At 29.7% G+C, this 12,471-nt stretch overlaps 1 pseudogene; it reads right to left on the bottom strand.

Moving 5' to 3' along the window:
* Positions 1-9,194: 9,194 nt before the first annotated feature.
* On the bottom strand, positions 9,195-10,298 carry LOC149241761 (dehydrodolichyl diphosphate synthase CPT3 pseudogene; annotated as a pseudogene).
* Between the last annotated feature and the right edge of the window lie 2,173 nt (positions 10,299-12,471).

The following is a 12,471-nucleotide window of genomic DNA, read 5'->3' as shown; positions in this document are numbered from 1 at the left end:
TCATTGTACCTAAATTTTGTAATATTACTTTATTATATTTTTTCCATTAATCATCAATCATTATCCTTGAAATGTTTAAGCTTATAGAAGGAAGCTAAAATTATAGTAGGTAGTCAACATTGAATATATTTGAGGGTTAAAATTGCTGCAAGAAGAGCCACCTTGAAACCTAAATTAGGGAGGTTATTTTCCTTTGGAGAGTGCCTTAGCATTTTTATATAGTAAAAAATGTCTTGAAAAATAACACCATGACTTCATAAATCATAGCTTGACAGTAAAATGGATAAGAAATTCCCAATACAAGAACACAATTACAAATGGAGTTTAAATATTGTTTTTAACATAATAAGTAATTACCTTCAAAAATAGGCACTTTTGACATTTCAGAAATACAAAAGAGTGAATATTTTGGAAAAATAAAAGCATACAATCACTCTTGTTTTCATAATGACCCATTTTATGAATGGCTAAAAGAGAAGAAAATAGGACTTTGAAAAGCATGTTGATATGGCTCCTAAATTTTGCTAGGATTGAGCCATTTAGGTGATATCGACCAAGTTATTAGGCTATTAGTATATTTTTATCCCTTATTTTCAAAGGCAAAGAATGTAATCACTCTTATTTTCACAATGACCTTTTTTTTCTAATGGCTAGAAGAACCTAAAATAAATGACTTTGAAAAGCATATTGATATGGCTCCTAAATCTCATTAGGATTGATCCAGGTGGGGGATATATGCTTGGTTTCTACTTATTAGTAGGTTATTAACAAGCTATATTATTATTTATCAAGATAATTAGCATATTTGTTGATTCAATCAACTATTATCTACCCCCGTTTTCTATTTTACTCTTATAACTATACAAATGTTCTAAACATAAAAGATGTGTGTTTATTGGGACAAATATTCAAATCTATTTTTTTGTCTCTTTGCATCCATTACTTGTATGAATTACTAACATATAACATTTCACTCTTAACATACATATCCCTCGCTAGATTGAATTTACATCAATAAATCCTAATTCATGTATCACATGATCTAGTGCACTCTTAACTCTCCATAATACAGATCTAGAAGTTCAGCGATACTTACAAATTTATTTTGTAGATCTCCTAGAGGATTGTCTCATACATAACTAAATTTACAATGTCCTACAACGCTACACATCTTCTTTCAACCCTTCTTGCATATTTGGTTCATATTTACGTATTAGTTTAAATATTTTAAAACCTTGTTTTTCACAACTACATTCCCTCAACTTCCTCCCTACAATCACCTTCTCCTCTAGCTATGTGAACATATGCTTTTCCTATTGTTCACCACACCTTCCACAAACTCTAAACCATCTACTTATAATCGTTCCTCCCTACAACCCCCCACTCCTCTACCTATCTACTATCATTTTCCTATTGTTCACCCCAGTTTCCATATACCCTAAACTTGCTACTTATAGGCCACCTTAGCCCACTTGAATTCCACCATGTTTATCCATGTCTCCCATGGCCTTCATACATCTCTCTTGATATTGTATACAAACCAGCTCTGTCTCCCTCCCATATATCACCCCGCTTCAACTGCCACAAATGGTTATGTAGTCTGGTTGTATACACATCATTGTTAACTACCATATTGGTGGAAGAAGAGAGATATTACTTATATTCCAGTCAATAGATTTCTAGGCCATTTTGGTTTTATATTTCACTCCTCCATATCACCAATTCACTCTACCAAAGATGATTTAGTCATTATACCTCATGATTAGTGGAAAAAATTATTGGATTCATTGTCCTATATTTCCCTATCCATGCCTTCTCTTGCACCAACTAAGGCTTTTTTATTTTCAATTTATCATCCCTTGATGTCTTTGGACAAGTGATATGAAATTATCAATGTTTCTTCTAATGAGCCAATACAATCAACTTTCATGTTACTAGATTCTCTAAGCATCCCACCTCATCGAGGAGGTGTGCATTCTTATCTCTCCATTTGAGTATTCCTATCATTTCCAACGCATATACATGCGCCTCAACTTGTCAAGGTTGCTTCTACTTTAAACGAAATAAATCCAGTGTTATTGGAAACTCACCCTAATTTATAGATACAATGCTTATTGTTGATACAAATCACACAATATCGTGTGTGCTCAATGTGAACTCATCAAGTGATGTTCAACCTATGTTGTTATTGATTTAGTATTCTTTGTTTGATTGACATCTTTAGGACTTAATAAATAAGTTAGCCACAAATGTTCATAACTATTCAAGACTACATGGAATGTTGAAATGGAGTGAGGTAATATTCATTTGTTTAAAATATTCTCCCATTGGTCATAATGAATCCTAAAATACAAAGAACGATATATATTCATATGATTACAATGATTATCCTAGTGATTAACGTCTAATAAGATTGAATATGGCCTTGTCAGACCTTATCAAGTTAAGGGATTATTTTGGATTTTTTAGAATTTGCTTCTATGCTTAAAAGAAATTAAGATAAGAGAAGTGCTCCAAAATCATTATAGACACAAGCCATAATTCCATGTCCCATGCATATAAGTAAACATCAACATCAAAATTAGAATGTTTGATTGGCATATATATGGATCATCCAATAAAGCACTTTCATGATCTAATTCCCATTGCTTCAAAAGAGTACATATGTGTTGTGCTAGGAGGACTTCTTCAAGATTAAGAATCATATCAATGCATTTTGTTCATGATTATTTGAGGGATATGATTGGTGACCTTACTGGTGATTTATATAGTCACTCTAGAGTTATGGTAGGTGTAATTTTGTGCCCAAATTTTGGCACATGTGATAACTTTATATGATTATGATGTGATGGTGATGATGATGATAATTAATTTCTACTAAGATTGAAAATGGCCTTGCTGGACCTTAAGAAGTTAAGAGATGATTTTTAATTTTTTAGAAATTATTTATATGCTTGAAATACATTAAGATAAGAGAAGTGCTCCAAAATCATTATAGTCACAAGACATAATTCCATGTCGCATGCATACAAGTAAACATCAACATCAACATTATAATGTTCAGTTGGCATGTGTAGGGATTGGATAAAAAATACTTTCACAATTTAATGCCCATTGCTCCAAAGGAGTCAATATGTGTTGTGCCACAAGGACTTGTTTAAGAGTAGGCATCACATCAATGCAATTTGTTCATTATGATTTGAGGGATATGACTATGGACCTTACTAGTGATTTCTATAATCACTCTAGAGCTATACTAGGTGTGAAGTTATGACCAAAGTCTGGCACGCATGATTCTAGTCTATCCTATCTCATGGGTTCTCTAGGTATGCAAATGAAACTAAATCAAGAGGGCCTCACCATGCACTTTAATGCATATATTGATGTTTACCCTTACACGCAAAGATTAAGTCAACTCCCACTTAGTTATTGCGTCTTGTTGGTTATATTAGAGGTCATTACCGTGTTATTTCAATTAGGAAGGCCTATCATAACAATGAACTAATATAGGAACATAATGTCCCAATAGATGTCTTGGTTATTCCCAGGTTATAGTAGATAGAAGCAAGGGAAATCCCAAATGAACAACCTTTATAGTTCATTGGATGTCAAAGAAGTTGTCAAGAGGAAAGATTTCCTTAAATATTGGGTTGCCTTTGATTTATCTATCATGAAAACTCAAATTAAAAATGCTCTTCTCCAAATACTTACTTCAACTATCCCAAATACACGCCATACATGTTTACCAGTTACTTTAAATATGTTAGATTTTAAGCTTCTATGGTAGTTTTTTGCAATGGTATGATCCAGATTATCCACAGTTTCATGTTCATTCTGTCGACGTTTCGAACCCCAAAGGGGGTCCATCATCAGGACTAAATCAGAAAGAATATGAATGAAAACTTATTGAGAAAAGAGCTATAACGACCTGGGTATAAATAAACCTAGATCCCTAATTTTTAAGAAGCCGACACTTATATAAATAATTTTTCATTTATTTATATTTATTTATATTATTATTATTATTATTTTCAATTTTTTTTTTATAAAAGTTTTAATTATTTATTTATTTAGCTTTAATTATTCCTATTAATTTACTTAGAACCTAAAATATTGATATATCTGATTCATGAATAAGTTTAATTTTTCATTTCTTCCAATTGCTTTTATTAATTTAATTAACACATTTTAATTTAATTTAATTTTATTTTATTTAATTCTTACTTATTGTTTTTATTTTCATTTAATTAATAATTAATTTGAATTAATTAATTAATTAATTTTAAATATATATATGATTGAAATCTTTCCCTAAGAATATCTAGTACTTGTTGGTGTTGTATTAGTGATTATGCACAACCCTCGAGTAAAAAATCGAGTGACCTTGATGTTGGTGACTTTAGAATCTCTTGGGTATAATTATGACAAATATCACCATATGTGCTTGCACATCATAAAGTGGAGTCTATTATCATAATTTTCATACAATCCATGGATGTGTTAGACAATAAAAATGAGGTGTACCCTACAACAACAATGGTTATGTGCACTTTTGTTAATTTTTCATACATTCACCAATTTTTGCACCTGACAATGATAAAAAAATTATTTTGTACATTATTGGTGAAACAACATTTGCTCAATTATTCACATACATTCTAACACATATGGACCTCCTATGTTGTAATTCACTGTGGATATATGTTTTGGCCCTTTAAAACACTCACAAAAAAATAATTTATCCCAAACCCTTGATTGGTATGTCCTCCCTCTTTCCCTTTGAAGAATGACCACCAATTCACTGTTGGCTAATATGTGCAAAACCTTGAAATTGGCCTCCCTTCGAGAGTGCAAGTTCTAAAACCATGTTAAATTTACTAACCTCGGCTACTGACAATTTATTGCCTAGTAAATTCATTGATCTAAATTTATTAACTACAAAGTCATTGAATAAAAGCACTTCTAGTATTTTAACAAGTAAAATAAATCTAAAATAAAAAATGGTGAAAGCAAAATAGACCAATCTCATCCATATGCACATAGAAAATTATGCCCTTTAAATTTTCTCTCCATTAACATTACAACATATTAACTATTGCAATTTCTAGAAATAAAACTAAAATTAACAACTTTCCACCCAATAATAACATGAGAGTGATTTTTATAGAAACCCTTGAATGTTAGTAGAATCTTTCCTTTAAAATGGAATTTATGGAATTAATTTTCCACGAAAAATCTAAAAATAAAATTTTGATGTCAAAATTTAGATTAGATGTTTTTAAAGATTTACCTAGTCCTTTTAACCATAGGCATTAACTTATGTATATGTCATTAAGCAATGAAACAACAAATATAAATGTGGTAACTTGAGCACTCAAGCACAACCCTAACCCAATTTGCAATATAATTGGGTTTTGTTATTTCAAGACAATCTCAAAAGAACCTCAACAACCAAATTAACATCATACTACCATTTCGCCCACATTTCAAACCCCAAAGGGGCTCCATCATCAGGACTAAATCAGATAGAATATGAATGAAAGTTTATTGAGAGAAGAGAGCCCTGAGACCTGGATATAAATAAACCAAGAACCCTAATTTTATAAAGAAACCGCACATGATTTCTTATCTTTATTAATTATTATTTTTTTTTTATTAATTATTATTATTTTTATTTTATTTTTATGATAGTTTTATAAAAAAATTTATTTATAAAAGTTATATATATATATATATATATATATTATTTTTATTATTTTTTAAATTAATTATTTAATTATTATTAATTCAGGTTTAATTATTACCATTGCTTTAACCCTGAACAAATAAGTTTAATTTATTTATTTTGTGCTTCTTTTATTAATTATTTTAGTTTTAATTGATTAATTCTTTTTATTTTTATTTAATTAATTAATTTAAATTTAATTTTTTATTTGATTAATTAGTTTAATCTTAATTATTTAAACCTTACTTTTAATTAATCAATTTTCAATTAATCAATCAATTAATTAATTAACTAACTAATTTATTAATTAATTTATCTAATTAATTAATTTCTAATCTTTATTTATTTATAAATTAAATGTTAGTTTTTTGTTATTTATTATTTGTTTAATAAATTGACTAATTTTATTTAATTTCTATTTTTTTATTTAGAATTAATTAAAACTAATATAATTAAATAATTAAATTAATTTGTTTATAATTAATTAATTAATCTCCATTAAATTTAATTAAAATCTAATTAAAATCAATTAAGAGATTAATTTATAATTCTCTCATGCTTTAATCTTTATTTAATTTAAAAAAAATTATTTGATTAATATTTAATTTTTATTTTTCTCTTTCTTCTAATATAATTAATTTTTTAACTTAAATTAAATTAATTCATTTTAATTAATTAATTTTGATTTAAATAATCTTAATTAAATTTAATTAAAATCCATTAAGAAATTAATTCATAATTCTTTCTAATGCTTTTATTTTATTTAATTTTAAAATTTTTTATTTGATTAATATTTATTTGAGTGATCTTATTTAATTCCTATTTCTATTAATTAAAATTAATTTAATTTAATAATCAAAGTTATTTTTCTTGGTTATTATTAATTATTTGAGTAATTTTGTTTAATTTCTTTTTTATTTAGAACTAAATAAAATTAATTTAATTTAATTTAATTAATATAATTAATTAAATTTAAATTAAATTAATTAATTTGTTTTAACTCATCTAATTAATTAAATTTTTGAAATGAAAACCTCTTTTTTTAACTAAGAAAACCCATAGAATATTTTAACAAAGCAGTGATAGGCTAAGAAAACCCATAAATAGTATTGTAATATTTTATTAACTTAAAATTTGTAAATTGATTTTTATAAAAAAAACAACAAAGAATTTCCCCATATTGTAAATCTTATATAATTTGATTATTTATCTTAGAGTATCACGTTGTAAGAATATTAATTTTTTTATTTTACTTTTTACTATTTTATTTAAATAAAGTATGGCAAATATTTATATCTAAATTATAATTAATTTTTTAATTCATTTATCAAATTATTCGTTCACCATTTTCAAAATTTAAAATTTAAATAAACACTTAATAGTAAATTTTATAAGGATGGTTATAAATAAATATTCATCAAATTTAATCGGGATAATTTTATAATGATTGATACACATAAATATCTATCAAATCTAAGCCGTCTCCAAAATATCTTCAGCTCATCGTGTGACGTTTTATGAATGTTCTATTTGATTTTAATAGGAGGCAAAGGGATCTGGAAATGTCAAAAAGATGGTTGGAATGTCACGTTAAAGTTTGGTTAGTGAAAGCCTGTTCACATAGTTATGCCACGTTAAAGTTCTTTCAATGACAGCTTTGTATTATGTGATGTTAAAGTTTAAATGTCAAAAAGATGATTGGATGGACGGTAAAATATAACTCCCATTGTGCTAGGAGGACTTCTTCAAGATTAAGAATCATATCAATGCATTTTGTTCATAATGATTTGGCGGATATGATTCGGACCTCACTGGTGATTTATATAGTCTGTCTAGAGTTAGGGTAGGTGTAATTTTGTGCTTAAATTTTGGCACACGTGATATTTTTATATGATTATGATGTGATGGTGATGATGATAATTAATTTCTACTAAGATTGAAAATGGCTCTAAATCAAGAGATTATTTTTAATTTTTTAGAAATTATTTATATGCTTGAAATACATTAAGATAATAGAAGTGCTCCAAAATCATTATAGTCACAAGACATAATTTCATGTCGCACTCATACAATTAAACATCAACCTCAACATTATAATGTTCAGTTGGCATGTGTAAGGATTGGATAAACAATACATTCACAATTTAATGCCCATTGCTTCAAAGGAGTGAATATGTGTTGTGCCACAAGGACTTGTTTAAGACTAGGCATCACATCAATGCAATTTGTTCACAATGATTTGAGGGATATGACTATGGACCTTACTAATGATTTCTATAATCACTTTAGAGCTATACTAGCTGTGAAGTTGTGACCAAAGTCTAGCACACGTGATTCTAGTCTATCCTATCTCATGGGTTCTCTAGGTATGCAAACGAAATTAAATCAAGAGGGCCTCACCATGCGCTTTAATGCATATATTGATGTTTACCCTTACACGCAAAGATTAAGTCAACTCCCACTTAGTTATTGCATCTTGTTGGTTATATTAGAGGTCATTACCATGTTATTTCAATTAGGAAGGCCTATCATAACAATGAACTAATATAGGAACATAATGTCCCAATAGATGTCTTGGTTATTCCCAAGTTATAGTAGATAGAAGCAAGGGACATCCCAAATGAACAACCTTTATAGTTCATTGGATGTCAAAGAAGTTGTCAGGAGGAAAGATTTCCTTAAATATTGGGTTGCCTTTGATTTATCTATCATGAAAACTCAAATTAAAAATGCTCTTCTCCAAATACTTACTTCAACTATCCCAAATACATGCCATACATGTTTACGAGTTACTTTAAATATATATATATGAATCTCTCCCTAAGAATATCTAGTAGTTGTTGGTGTTGTATTAGTGATTAGTGTTGTATTAGTGATTATGTCGAATGGTTATTCTAGACTCAAAATATAAAACAGTAAAAATATATTATTAGAATGATTATTATATATTCCATCTAGGTTGGAGACGCCATGAACTAAATACATTTGATAAATATTATTGTATGTTTAATTGGCTAGTAATAATGCATTTCATAAATAGTATTGTAATATTTTATTGACTTAAAATTTGGTACTAGCAATCTCTCACTAAACAAGAGAATAATTTATTTTAAGGAGACACTATAAACTAAATGTATTTCATAAACATTATTCTATGTTTTGTTTTATTGACTAGCAATAATGCGTTTCATAAAGAGTATTGTAATATTTTATTAACTTAAAATTTGTAAATTGATTTTATAAAAAAACAACTAAGAAAACCCACAGAATATTTTAACAAAGCAGTGACAGGCTAAGAAAACCCACAGAAGAGACTAATTTATTTTTAGGAAAAAACAACTAAGAAAACACATGGAATAGTTTAACAAAGCAGTGGCAGGTTAAGAAAACCCATAGAAGAGACTAATTTAATTTTAGGAAAAAACTACTAAGAAGACCCATAAAATAGTTAAACAAGGCCGTGACAGGCTAAGAAAACCCAGAGAAGAGACTAATTTATTTTTAGGAATAAACAACTAAGAAAACCCATAGAATAGTTAAACAAGGCCGTGACAGGTAAACCTGCAAACACAGAACGACTATGGCGGCACCAGTACTGTTCGATGCTCCCGCATTATACTGATGCATTGCGCGAGATCAGTCTTTCTAGCTGTCTTCTCTTCTGCTGGATCAAAGGATACGCTTTCTGATAGTCCAGAATTGCCTTCAACAAATGCCTGAACGAGAACTCTGGCCACAGAACGGGTGTCACACAGAGGAACGTGAAAGAAGACTGCCATAACAGAAAGTTACTGAGCCTTATCTCCCCAGATGTTCGGATCAATAGCTGCGGCTCTCCACAGTTCGCGGTGTACAGATGACGCTCAATTTCCTCTGCCGTGACTGATGATTGAAGCCCATCAATTTCTTCGGATGCTGCACCATCTTCGTTGCTTTGGCTGTGAAAACCATTGTCAGCGAATTCGTATTTTTCATGAACTTCAATCCTCCTGCTCACAGCTTCATGGCAGACGTTTTCTACTGCTTTGACGATTTCGTGAGTGGAAGTGTAAGGAGCGAAAATATTAAGAATGACCTTCTCATTGCCTTGGCTCTTTCTGCACCTCTCCTGACGCGCTCGGGAAGAAGGCTCAGCTCTCCCAGTATCTGCAGGCGAATTCCATATTGTGTGACCATGCTTTCCTTCTCTATCAGCGCTTCCAGCTTCTCCTGCATCAGATTCATCAGCGTCGCGACCTCCTCTTTCGAGCGCTTGAAATTCTCGATGCTGAATGCGTACACGCTCACGCATTTGATGCCTAAATCATAGCAATCCCTCAAGGTATGCATGAGGGTGTCGTATCCGAATTCATGGCCGCTCGTCTTCTCCATCTGACGATGGGCTGCGTATCTTCGATTGCCGTCCATGATGATCGCTACGTGTTTAGGAATGGGGCCAGCGCATATCACCCAGATAAACCATCTCCTTAACACTTCGTATATCGCGTTTGCACTCGAGGCGATGCCTCTTGCAACAATGGATCGCAGGGCGGCCACTTCCATCTTGAAACTCTAACACTGCAATTTCTTTCACTACGCCGTTTTATAAAGACTGCACCATCTACCATTTATAAAGACTGCACCCTCTACTCCAGCTACCATTCTTTGTATATATGTTACCATTTACATGCGTTACCTAAAACTTTTTTGCTAAAAGTAATATTTAAAAATGGTTCTTTTTTAATAAAAATTTATATGTTCTAATAAACTCATCCAATCATCCAATTTAAATTTTATTATAGTGTATTTTGAAAAGCAACAATTAATTTTGTCGGCAAGGGGTAGCTCCAGTGGCGATGGCTGGAAGTCTCACCGAATCAGAGATCTTGGGTTTGATTCTTGTGCTACCCTCCTCGGAAATGGAGTGAATACTTCGAAAATGAGAAGGTCCTACCAAACTTAGGAAAAGAAACAATTAATTTTAATTTTCAAAAAACTAAAAATATTTAACAAAATTTTGGAAATAGTTATTTGGCTGAAATAAATAAATAAGAAAAGTCAAACTTATTTTAATAATTAAACAAAATAACTAGTAATATAACTTAATTAAACTAAAAAATAATAAAGACAGATTTTATCACAAAAATATGATTAACTAATATTGTTTATATTAACATATACACATTTATATATAGATATATATTATTTTTATTAATATATATAATTTTTTTATAATTAAGTTTATTAAAATATATTTTTAATATAATAATAATTCATCTTAAATTGAAAATATAGAGAAAAACTATAATGATGAAAAATGGAGAAGTAGAAAAAAATTAAAGAATTAAAAATTAGATTAAAAAAAAATAAAACTAAAACAAAAAATTCCTAAACAACTCACAATAATACCTCAACTAGTCATCTTACAAATATATAAATTTATATAATAGTAAAAAATAAGAAAAACAGAATTCCTAATGTTAAACTATGGATAAAGGACAATTTTTTTAAAACTATTTAATTTATTACTCTATCTTCATAAATTAGCGTTTTCTTTAATTTATTAATACTCTATAAACTTAATCATACTATATGAGTCTCAACCTAAAGTTTTAGATTTAATTATTCATCATGTGCAACTTCACACTGTGTGTGAAAAAAGATATGGACTTTTTCTAACACATCCAAAAACTCACTATGGATGAGTATGTTTTTACTTTGGAACCTTAGTATTATAGAGCATTCTATGCTTATTTTGGAGTCTCATCATAATCTTTTAGCATTCTAGGTTTTGTATAATTTGATTCTTTATCTTAGTCTCATCATAATTTCCTAATATTCTAAATTTTATATAATTTGATTATTTATCTTAAAGTATGACATTGTAAAAATATTAATTTTTTTATTTTATTTTTTACTATTTTATTTAAATAAACTATGGCAAATATTTATATGATTAATTTTTTAATTCATTTATCAAATTATTCGTTAACCATTTTAAAAAATTAAAATTTAAATAGTAAATTTTAATAAGATGGTTATAGTGCTCTGAATTGGTGGGGTAACTTAGAGTGTCAACTACACCTCACTCTGGACACAGTTACTTGGGAGTTATTTGAGGAGAGATTCTGGAAAAAAGTACCTACTGGCATAGTATGAAGAACAACAGGTAGGAGCCTTTCATGCTTTGGTACAGGGAAATCGTACAGTAGAAGAATATGAGATTAGATTCATGGAGTTGGTCAAGTATGTCTCCTACATGGACACTGATCAGTGCCAAGAAGATCGTTTCATTTATGGATTGAACCCTAAGATTAGGGCAATGGTGCAGATGTGGAAACCATCCTCAGCTACAGATGTTATGGAACATGCTTATTATGTTGAAGAGAAATCAGAATTAAAGGGTGGAAACAAAACCATTTTTCCACAACAACCAAGGTTTATGGGGAAGGCCCCTTATACCTTCCCCAGGGAGGGAAGTTTGAGGCAACCGCCATATGGAAACAGAGTTGTAACCAAAGCACTGATAGTGGGGATTTCAATGGTTACTAGTGCAGCTTCACCTGCAACTTCAAGGATTCATGCAAATCAAGGTCACACATGAGGAGAAGAAAGTAGGGGCAAGGGTCCCAAGGGAAGGAACTCTTTCCAAAGAAATCAACAACATTCTATTCAAATTCTACCACACATCACTTGTTGGGGATGTGGGGGACCTCATTACCAGCATGGTTGTCCTTAATTACGAACTAGTAACAACCATAGAGAAG

Source organism: Pinus tabuliformis, chromosome 8 (genome assembly GCF_031772625.1).
Source record: "Pinus tabuliformis cultivar Carrire ecotype Pingquan chromosome 8, CPIR1, whole genome shotgun sequence".
In the NCBI taxonomy this organism is placed as follows: domain Eukaryota; kingdom Viridiplantae; phylum Streptophyta; class Pinopsida; order Pinales; family Pinaceae; genus Pinus; species Pinus tabuliformis.
This window is presented reverse-complemented; position numbering and strand designations above follow the sequence as displayed.